The sequence below is a fragment of the Pseudophryne corroboree genome, chromosome 5 (genome assembly GCF_028390025.1).
Source record: "Pseudophryne corroboree isolate aPseCor3 chromosome 5, aPseCor3.hap2, whole genome shotgun sequence".
In the NCBI taxonomy this organism is placed as follows: domain Eukaryota; kingdom Metazoa; phylum Chordata; class Amphibia; order Anura; family Myobatrachidae; genus Pseudophryne; species Pseudophryne corroboree.
In genome coordinates, this window is record NC_086448.1 from 511,223,335 (window position 1) to 511,235,725 (window position 12,391).

Below are 12,391 nucleotides of genomic sequence, written 5' to 3' on the forward strand. Positions count from 1 at the left end.
TCTGTGCACGCATTATTATTTGTGGGTTTTTTTTGTGTGCTGGGTGCCGAGGATTGTGCTGGCTCGTTGGTGCGGGTTCGACTTGAGCGTCGAACTGGGGATTGAACTGGGGTGTGGCTTAGTGTAGTTGTCCCCGAGCTCGATGTCACATGGTGTGATGCCAACACACTTAGGCTTTGACTTAGATTGTTCAAGCTTGCTGTGAGCTGCGTATTAGCGGCAGTGTTGTTTTCTATAATTCGTGATAGGTTCTTATTTATCATTTGGTTATGTTGGATGATCTGGATGAGTGATTGTTGCTGCCGCTGTTGTTCATCCAAGATGCGTTGGAGGTTTGATTGCATTTGGCTGTTGTCTGCCCTCATCTGCTCCATGGAGTTTGCGATTCTGCCTGAGTTGCGACTCAGTCTAGGCAGATGATGGGGCAGACTTGACAGGTATTGGCTGTGGGTGTTGAGGCTTGCGCAGTATTGCGCCTGTTGTGTGGACCAACGGGTCCAAAACTCAGGGCCCATTTGTGTGTCCACTTGTGTTGTGGTCAATTGGGGGCTGTGTGATGTTTGGGGTGGTTGGGGTATGTCCTGCGGCGTGGTTGGCTGGGTCGGATCGATGGGCTGCAGGTGGAGTGTGAAGGTCTCCTGGTCACGTTCCTGCTGGGCATCCTCGGTGATGATGGGTGGGTCTGTATGGGGTTGAAGACAGCCACTATTTAGTAAATATGTAGCATTGGTCTTACTATAGCTTTACGTCAACATGCATTACTTCTTAATATTAATGTTGTAATTGCTAAATAGATTGTGGCCTCAACTTAACTATGTTGTTCACCTTTTTTTAAAAATATGTGGCTTCTAACGTTCACTACTCATTTGTTTAAAGTTTGTGGGAATAGTTGGATTCTGAGCCATAATTAATGTTTAAACACGAAGAACTCTAACAAATACAAATTACTACATTTACATATTGGGTATGAAGCTTCCTTTGGAACAACACACACAATACAATAAATGTGTTGACCAATACACTCATACATTGTTCAAGGCAGTCAATGGTCTGGCCAAAACGTTAACAAATATAGTGTTTAAAATGTACACATTAACCATGGGTGAAAAAGTATTAAGGTGCCCTATGTTTAGAACTGGTGATGTTGGCCATGCCAAACAATTGGATGAGACTTAACATTTATGTAGGTTTTTTTTGCAAAAATGTATGTCAAACAAATGTGTTGATATGGCCAACATCACATCTGACAATTAACCATCTAAAAATACCTTAACACCACGTGGTTGTTGTTGTTGATTATTGCAAGGATGACTGGTCATTTGTGTAATATTTTTTGCTCTGCACTAACAGTGGTGCAGATGTATAAACCTGGAGAAGGCATAAGGAAGTGAAAAACCAGTGATATGTGCAAGGTGATAAAGGCACAAGGCAAACAGCTCCAATATGTAAATTAACATTTGTGTTTATTTTGTACTGCTGCCTTTATCACCTTGCACATATCAGTGTTTTTTCACTTCCTTATGCCTTCTCCAGGTTAATAAATCTACCCCACTGTTTTTTAACTTATTTACACTAGAGATGAGCCGGTTCGGTTCCTCGGAAACCGAACCCCCCCGAACTTCACCCATTTTACACGGGTCCGAGGCATACTCTGATTCTCCCGTATGGCTCGGTTAACCCGAGCGCGCCCGAACGTCATCATCCCGCTGTCGGATTCTCGCAAGATTCGGATTCTATATAAGGAGCCGCGCGTCGCCGCCATTTTTCACTCGTGCATTGGAAATGATAGTAAGAGGACGTGGCTGGCATCCTCTCACTTTGTTTCAGGGGGCTGCATATCTTTATTCTGGGGACCAGCAGTATTATAGGAGGAGTACAGTGCAGAGTTTTGCTGACCAGTGACCACCAGTATTATACGTTGTCTGCCTGAAAAACGCTCCATATCTGTGCTCAGTGTGCTGCATATATCTGTGCTCACACTGCTTTATTGTGGGTACTGGGGACCACCAGTATATTATATAGGAGGAATACAGTGCAGAGTTTTGATGACCAGTGACCACCAGTATACGTTGTCTGCCTGAAAAACGCTCCATATCTGTGCTCAGTGCGCTGCATATATCTGTGCTCACACTGCTTTATTGTGCGTACTGGGGACCACCAGTATATTATATAGGAGGAGTACAGTGCAGAGTTTTGCTGACCAGTGACCACCAGTATTATACGTTCTCTGCCTGAAAAACGCTCCATATCTGTGCTGCATTGTAGTATATAGTAGGAGTACAGTGCATAATTTTGCTGACCACCAGTATATAATATATAGGAGTACGGTACAGAAGGCCACTGCTCTACCTACCTCTGTGTCGTCAAGTATACTATCCATCCATACCTGTGGTGCATTTCAGTTTTGCACAGTTTGCTGACCACCAGTATATAATATATAGCAGTACGGTACAGTAGGCCACTGCTCTACCTACCTCTGTGTCGTCAAGTATACTATCCATCCATACCTGTGGTGCATTTCAGTTGTGCGCAGTATATATAGTAGTAGGCCATTGCTATTGATACTTGCATATAATTCCACACATTAAAAAATGGAGAACAAAAATGTGGAGGGTAAAATAGGGAAAGATCAAGATCCACTTCCACCTCGTGCTGAAGCTGCTGCCACTAGTCATGGCCGAGACGATGAAATGCCATCAACGTCGTCTGCCAAGGCTGATGCCCAATGTCATAGTAGAGAGCATGTAAAATCCAAAACACAAAAGTTCAGTAAAATGACCCAAAAATCAAAATTAAAAGCGTCTGAGGAGAAGCGTAAACTTGCCAATATGCCATTTACGACACGGAGTGGCAAGGAACGGCTGAGGCCCTGGCCTATGTTCATGGCTAGTGGTTCAGCTTCACATGAGGATGGAAGCACTCATCCTCTCGCTAGAAAACTGCAGTGCCACTCCTAGATGGGCCAGGTGTTTGTGTCGGCCACTTGGGTCGCTTAGCTTAGTCACACAGCTACCTCATTGCTCCTCTTTTTCTCTTTGCATCATGTGCTGTTTGGGGACTATTTTTTTGAAGTGCCATCCTGCCTGACACTGCCGTGCCACTCCTAGATGGGCCAGGTGGTTGTGTCGGCCACTTGTGTCGCTTAGCTTAGCCATCCAGCGACCTTGGTGCACCTCTTATTTTCTTTGCATTATGTGCAGATTGGGGACTATTTTTTTGAAGTGCCATCCTGCCTGACACTGCAATGCCACTCCTAGATGGGCCAGGTGTTTGTGTCGGCCACTTGGGTCGCTTAGCTTAGTCACACAGCTACCTTATTGCGCCTCTTTTTCTCTTTACATCATGTGCTGTTTGGGGACTATTTTTTTGAAGTGCCATCCTGCCTGACACTGCAGTGCCACTCCTAGATGGGCCAGGTGTTTGTGTCGGCTACTTATGTCGCTTAGCTTAGCCATCCAGCGACCTTGGTGCACCTCTTTTTTTCTTTGCATCATGTGCTGTTTGGGGACTATTTTTTTGAAGTGCCATCCTGTCTGACACTGCAGTGCCACTCCTAGATGGGCCAGGTGTTTGTGTCGGCCACTTGGGTCGCTTAGCTTAGTCACACAGCTACCTCATTGGGCCTCTTTTTTTCTTTGCATCATGTGCTGTTTGGGGACTATATTTTTTTGAAGTGCCATCCTGCCTGACACTGCAGTGCCACTCCTAGATGGGCCAGGTGTTTGTGTCGGCTACTTGTGTCGCTTAGCTTAGCCATCCAGCGACCTTGGTGCACCTCTTTTTTTCTTTGCATCATGTGCTGTTTGGGGACTATTTTTTTGAAGTGCCATCCTGTCTGACACTGCAGTGCCACTCCTAGATGGGCTAGGTGTTTGTGTCGGCCACTTGGGTCCTTAGCTTAGTCATCCAGCGACCTTGGTGCAAATTTTAGGACTAAAAATAATATTGTGAGGTGTGAGGTGTTCAGAATAGACTGAAAATGAGTGGAAATTATGGTTATTGAGGTTAATAATACAATGGGATCAAAATGACCTTCAAATTCTATGATTTAAGCTGTTTTTGAGGGGTTTTTGTACAAAAAACACCCGAATCCAAAACACACCCGAATCCGACAAAAAATTTTCAGGGAGGTTTTGCCAAAACGCGTCCGAATCCAAAACACGGCCGCGGAGCCGAATCCAAAACCAAAACACAAAACCCGAAAAATTTCCGGTGCACATCACTAATTTACACGTAATTGTTATGTTTACTCACCAGACAACTGAGGGGATTGTGGATCCTCACTTTGTGGGCTGGCCAATAGAGCTAGTAGTGGCATGGCCGACACTGTGGAGCTGCGCCGTTGGGGTGGTGATGCTGGTGCTGGAGCTTCTGCCTCAAGACGGCGTCTCTTGGGTGGCCTCGTAGCCACAGTAACCGAGCCCTGTGATGGGCGCCTTAGTGGAGGGGGATTTGCCGAAGAAGAACCTATGTGATAAGATAAACATTTTGTGTTTCTATGTGTTTGCAGAATATGTGTTTACAGTAAAATCTTACCTGCATTGGCACCATCTGTATCTCTTGGCAGTGTGGGATGTGGCCTGGCTGTGCTGCTTCTCTTGCGTACTGTAGAAATATGAAGAATGTCCTTATGAACATACTATTTTGTTGATATGTTTATGCAAATTCCTTATTGTGATGTAAACATATGTGGTACCTGATGAGAAGTAAACTAAACAATGCTTATGCTTTTCTGCCTGACTTCATTGGATGTGTATCATTTAAATTTGATTAAAATTTGCTAAATAATCCATACACTAACGCAAATAATAAAAAAAAAAATACTACTTAAAACCAAAACGTCGTAGCTTGACACAACCACAATATTGCACGCTAAGCTCCCAAATTTTGATGCTAACAATAAAACACTAGCCACAAATATCTGCGAAAACTTGGAAACATCACAACCAAATATGCATGAAAAAACACATGAAGCACACAAAGGACAACCCAGAACAACACACAATAAACATAAATGCTATGAAATGTATTAATAAAAAAAAAAAAAAATCATCACACTTCTTTAAAATACACCTACAAACATTTACTTTTGGCATAAAACACCAGAAAAAGGACAAGGCAACCACAAAAAAACAACAACTATACAAAGGTTTAAAAAAAACATAATTGAGAATAACACTACATCAGGCCTGGCCAACCTGTGGCTCTCCAGATGTAGTGAAACTACACATCCCAGCATGCCCTGCCACAGTTTTAGCATTCCCTAATAGCAAAACTGTGGCAAGACATGATGGGACTTGTAGTTTTACAACAGCTGGAGAGCCACATGTTGGCCAGGCCTGCACTACATCACCAACACATTAGAATAATGAACAAGGGGGGTCATTCTGAGTTGTTCGCTCGGTAAAAATCTTCGCATCGCAGCGATTTTCTGCTTAATGCGCATGCGCAATGTCCGCACTGCGACTGCGCCAAGTAAATTTGCTATGCAGTTAGGATTTTTACTCACGGCTTTTTCTTCGTTCTGGCGATCGTAATGTGATTGACAGGAAATGGGTGTTACTGGGCGGAAACAGGCCGTTTTATGGGCGTGTGGGAAAAAACGCTACCGTTTCCGGGAAAAACGCAGGAGTGGCCGGAGAAAGGGGGAGTGTCTGGGCGAACGCTGGGTGTGTTTGTGACGTCAAACCAGGAACGACAAGCACTGAAATGATCGCAGTAAGTCTGGAGCTACTCAGAAACTGCTACGAGGTGTGTAATCGCAATATTGCGAATACATCGTTCGCAATTTTAAGATGCTAAGATTCACTCCCAGTAGGCGGCGGCTTAGCGTGAGCAAATCTGCTAAAATCCGCTTGTGAGCGAACAACTCGGAATGACCCCCAAACTGACAACCACAATTAGCTAGAAGACATTTCAGACAACTAAGGACAAAGCACAGATGTTTATTTTTATTAAAAATTAAAAAAAACTCACCATCCTGCCTTGGCCGATCCGAATCCCGGACATAAGTGGCACCAACCACTTCTGGCGGAATGAGTGCACGCACAGGCTCCTTCCAATCACGGTAAGATGCACGGAAGGGGTGTCCACCCCCGGTTTGGCGGGCTGATTTAGCCTCCTTGGCCATCTTCGCCTTGACACGGCGCTTTATGTCGTAGAAACGCTTGCGGCACGTGTCCTCGGTCCGCCTCACCACACCCTCACTATTCACAGCTGCAACTACCTTCCCCCACAGAACACTCTTCCTGCGTGACGACACCTTTGCAGCACCATGGCCAAACAACTGCCGATGATGCCTCATCAGCTCCCGCACCAAAGCCATATTTTCAGCGTAGCTGAATTTTACATTGCGGCCAGTCTTTGTAGTGGTGCGTGGCTGCGGAGCCACAACACCATCACTATCACTGGAGGCCACAGCAACAACCTCCTCCTCCTCCTCACTAACCTCCTCCACCTCACTAACCTCCTCCCTCTCACTCACCTCCTCCACCTCACTCACCTCCTCCACCTCACTCACCTCCTCCCTCTCACTCACCTCTGACTGGAACATAATCAGGACAAACAACAAATAACACTGAGAAAAAAAAACATTAAACACACTCCTCCACTACCACTACACACCACACACCAAACACACACACACACTCACTCACAAACAATGACAATAGACGTGAAATAAAAAACAATGACAAAAAACTAGACAGACTTTTAAATAACTACACAACAAGTATGACAAGACTACTTACACACACAGTACAGCACTCAACAATCACAAAGAACCTTCTCAAAACCGCCAAAAACTCCAAACAACTCACCAACTCCTAACACACCTTCCTCTCACCTCTCCACTAGCTAAACCCACGAGGTTCGGACGGTTTGGGGCGTTTTCATAGTAATGTGCACAGACACTCCTCCATCACGAATCAAACCAATCACGGACGAGTGACAAAAATGAAACTTAGGAAAAAAACGCGTCCGTGAACGGACAAACACTGCCGTAACCAAAATGTGATGCAGTCGTAAAAAAACCTCATAACACGGCCGCAAAACCACTAAATCGGCCGCATTCTACCTTACAAAACCACGAATGACATTGACATCGTAAAACACGAAAAATACAAATAAGACAGCTCAGTAAATGAGGCGTAAAATTTTCAAAAAGTTGCAAATACACACATTCGATGTCATTCGTGATGAATCTCCTACCAAATCGGGACTAATACGAATTTTAGTAAATATACCCCAGTGTGAGAAATGTCAGACTTACACATAGCTGACGTGGTTCCTCCCCCCACAAAAAAAAACGTTTCTAAATAATGTCTGATGGTTCTGAATGCACAGTTTGTCTTACTGCCTAACTTTCCTTTTGTTGTTGTTTTTTTTACCACTGTAAAAGTAAATTGCTTCCTTGATTTTACATGCCCTGACTTTAGCCCTCTATACCCCTGGGCACCGACCTTAGTAGATGGCATTGACTGACTTGCACCGTCATGACCAGGGGCAGATTGGGGAAAAAAAGCGGCCCCGGAAAAATTTGTACTAGTGGCCCCACTGGGCAGCACCAGAGGTGTAAGGTCTAGCCATGGGCCATGGCAGCAACACCCTCCCCCCAAGACTTTCCAGATAGTGGGCATGTCCAGCATCAAGGGGAAGTTAAAAAGAAATAAATTAAATAAGAGCACATTATATGATACACCTTCAGAATTTAGGAAACTATATAATTCTTTAGAAAGATATATTTTCTTGATTATTACACCAACCGTATCCCAATCACTATTCACTCAATCTTATATGTCAGCCAAGCAGGCAGTATACACTAGATCATCTGCAATCACAGGCTAAGTGGCAAAGTAATTTTCATATATGCAAATTATTTTGCATCTTAATCATTTTGTCTATAAAACGGACCACATGTCCTCAAACAAAACAGGCCCCACGGGTGCGTCGACCCACCGGGAATCATGCCTGTAAACCCTATGTCTAATCCGCCTCTGGTCATGACTGGTGGCAGTACCTTCACCACTAGTATGTGCTTCCTGCTCTCCTCTCAATGGTTTGTCCTCCATATCTATCCACAAACATGAATGAAGTGGAGTACAGCACACACCACAATTTGTACAATTTTTTTTTATAGAAATAGTAATCAAACACTGCGGATTAATTTCACCAACAGTGTTGCACAATACGTGTATGAGATGTGTACAAATATATTACTGTGTTACAACCTTCAACCACAGTGTCGCACAATACGGGTATGAGTCAGAAATAGTAATCACACACTGTGATTTAATTTCACCAACAGTGTCGCACAATACATGTATGAGTACGAAAATATATTACTGTGGTACCACCTTCACCCACAGTGTCGCACAATACGTGTATGAGTCAGGAATAGTAATCAAATACTGCGGTTTAATTTCACAAACAACTGTCGCACAATGGGCCTAATTCAGACCTGATCCCAAATCTAACTCTCTCTGCACATGTTATATCTGCTCCCCCTGCAGTGCACATGGTTTTTCCCATTAGGTAACAAATTTGCTGCTGCGATCAGGTCTGAATTACCCCCAATATGTGTATGAGATGATTATGAAAATATCTTACTGCGGTACCACCTTCACCCACAGTGTCGCACAATACATGTATGAGTTAGGAAGTCCCAGTAATTATGAAAATTAAATATAAATTGTATAGTACACTGGGGTACAGAACAAAAAAAAATATATTTTTGTAATATTTATATTTATATTTTAGGATTTTTAGCTTTTGTTTTAATTTTACACAGGGCCGGAGCTACTGGATGGACAGACAGATCACCCCTAATGGACAGAACACCCCCTGTCAGATACACTGTCACGGCTGTGGTCATTTGTGAATTCGGTCTAGGTCTGGTCTCTGGGTCTGGACTGGAGAGTTGTGGATAGAATTGCACAGGCTTAAGATACGATCTCCTCATGCAGTTGTGGCAGTTGGCTGAGAAACATAGGAGAGGAAGTAACCAGCTATTTTGGTACTGAAACACTGGTGGCGTGAACCACCAGTGCAATAGGTAGCTGGATGGTCACTGAGAACGGAAAGTCTATGAAGACTAGCAGTAGGAATGCTGGGAGTCACCAACAAACAGATTTGCAAAAGGCTGGGTGGAACCAGCACGGCAGGTTTTCCATATGCTGGACGGAACCAGCGGAGTAGATTTGTAGAAGACTGGGCAGAACCAGCACAGCAGGTTTTCCAGATGCTAGACGGAAACAGCAAAGTTGATTTGCAGAAGGCTGGGCGGAACCAGCACAGCAGGTTTTTCAGATGTCGTTACTGGCTTTCCGACAAGGCATGTTTTCCAGATGTCAGGATTGGCTTTACAACAAGGCAGGTTTTCCAGATGTTTAGATAACTTTCCGACAAGGCAGGTTTTCCAGATGTCGGGACTGGCTTTTCGACAAGGCAGGTTTCAGATGTCGGGATTGGCTTTCCAACAAGGCAGTTTTCAGATGTCGGGATTGGCTTTCTGACAAGGCAGGCTTTCCAAATGTCAGGACTGGCTTTCCGACTAGGCAGGTTTTCCAGATGTCGGGATTGGCTTTCCGACAAGGCAGGAGTTCAGAATGCTGGACGGAACCAGCAAGGCAGGAGTTCAGAATGCTGGACGGAACCAGCAAGGCAGGTTTGAAGAATGCTGGATGAAAACAGCAATGCAGGTTTTCTGGAATCCTATACACACAACAGAATACTCCCGCACCAGTTGATATTCCTTAATATTATGGTTCCTTATCCCTTATATTATGGAGATTAGGTGGTATATATTTACTTCTATTTCCTAGTAGGGAGTGCTACCCAAAGCTTATTTATTAACCTAAACACACAGAAAAAGAAGCCTTGGTCTGGGTGCACTAGGAACCTCACAGAAACAAATTAAGATATAACTTTTATTTCATAAATTTAAAAAAGAGGAAAATTATTGTCCAGCCAAAATGAAGTATTAAAAAAAAAAAAAAAAATATATATATATATATATATATATATAGAAAATGTGCAAAGTAAGAACATAGTGTGCTAAAACCTAATTAAATCTATAAAACAGAGACTGCTAGGTACTCATTCGAAGATTGTTCTTCCTATAAGGACATTATAGTCACCGCTGAAAAGTCTTAATATTCCTATGATAATTTATATAGCCTTTATGTCAATGTTCTTCCTGCAGGAGTGATGTAACTTTCACATGAATTTTATTCTGTATGATGAGTCTTCATCTTTTTTCTTGTACTCATGCTATACTGTACTTGGTATAGAGTGTGTCTGTTCTAATAAATGGTATCATACACTTTCTTTGTCTCCTATTATTTATTTCCTGCAGGTAGTGTCCTTGGGTGTTTAGATGGTTGTAATGTAGTTCCTGTTCTTATCTCCTAGTCCTTTGTAGTGTAGATATAGGAACTCGATGGTCTTGAGATTTTTATAGAGTATATAGGGTTATCAGAGAGGTATTATACTAATGTTTTGTGTCAATTATACCTTATTAGTGTCCAGCGGGTCTGCCTGTGACACTATATCTAATTAATTTTATGACACGTCAGTTTATTATATATTACTCTCATTCATATTCCCACCCAGTAATCATCTTACATAAACAGTTATATTATAGCTAGGCGATGTGTTCTGTGCATCCAATAATATACGGCTGTGATTGGCTTGTTATATTTTTCTTACAATTGTAGATGGGCTGACTATTCACATTACACTGAGGGTGTGAATACCTTTATTTATATCCCCCTCATATAGTTTTTAAGTTCTTCATATACTCATGAGAGGGTATAATGTCTCACTATATATTTGTATGGAAAAGTGTCTTAACAGTTCATGCTGCTCAGTATGCCGGCAGTTATAATTAACCCATTGAGGGAAGCCATGCAGTGTTGAATGTGGGTAAATAGCCACACATTTATAAAATTTTGGGTACCAGCATTACCTTAATAGGTGTAATCCTTATCTTAATCTATCTGTGTGATTATTAGAAATTTTCACAATGTATTTGTGCCAGTATTCCTGCACTTCCCACACATGTACTAATGGTATACTGCTATATAGATCCCTCAGTATATAATTCGGGCTTCTAGATATACTATTGCAGTAATAGTTTCATAGGTTCGGATTAGGATTTCTTCCTCCCCCAGCAGGTATATGCAATATTCAAATATTCTATTTTAACAGCTCTTAATATGGTTGCAAATCTGCATTCCCTGCTCACTTTCAGCAGACCGCTGACACCCGTGTAACCCGGTCAGGCCACTTATGATCCCACCGTGGCAATATGCTAGAATGCGGCTCCCTCTCCTACCGGCGCTCTCACCGCCGCTGCCCACATAGGCATACTACTGCTATTATACACACATCAAACTTTGAGTCTTATATTAGACACGGTGGACTATAGATATTTATCCAATTAATGCAGTTTTCATGTATCTAAGTTATATAGCTCTTGATCTAATAATAGTCAGCGTTCCCTATACGGCTTTCCACAAGCCGCTGACTCCCGTATAGCAGGGTCAGGCCACGTGTGATTCTGCCATGACAGTGTGCTGAAATAGGGCTCACTGTCTTACCGGCGCTCTCTTCGCCGCTGCCCACATAGGCATGCTACTACTATATTAAACACTTAGGACTTTAGATCTTATAATAGACTAGACAGACTATAGACAATTTCTCAATGAAACATATTTCAGCGGTTCCGACTTGCCCTAGCAGTCCCTGAAACGCCTACGTACGTTTCACAAGGCTGCTTCATCAGGGCCTATGAATGAGAGTAATATATAATAAACTGACGTGTCATAAAATTAATTAGATATAGTGTCACAGGCGGACCCGCTGGACACTAATAAGGTATAATTGACACAAAACATTACTATAATACCTCTTTGATAACCATATATACCTTATAAAAATCTCAAGACCATCGAGTTCCTATATCTACACTACAAAGGACTAGGAGATAAGAACAGGAACTACGTTACAACCATCTAAACACCCAAGGACACTACCTGCAGGAAATAAATAATAGGAGACAAAGAAAGTGTATGATACCATTTATTAGAACAGACACACTCTATACCAAGTACAGTATAGCATGAGTACAAGAAAAAAGATGAAGACTCATCATACAGAATAAAATTCATGTGAAAGGTACATCACTCCTGCAGGAAGAACATTGACATAAAGGCTATATAAATTATCATAGGAATATTAAGACTTTTCAGCGGGGACTATAATGTCCTTATAGGAAGAACAATCTTCGAATGAGTACCTAGCAGTCTCTGTTTTATAAATTTAATTAGGTTTTAGCACACTATTTTCTTACTTTGCACATTTTCTATATATATATATTTTTAATACTTCA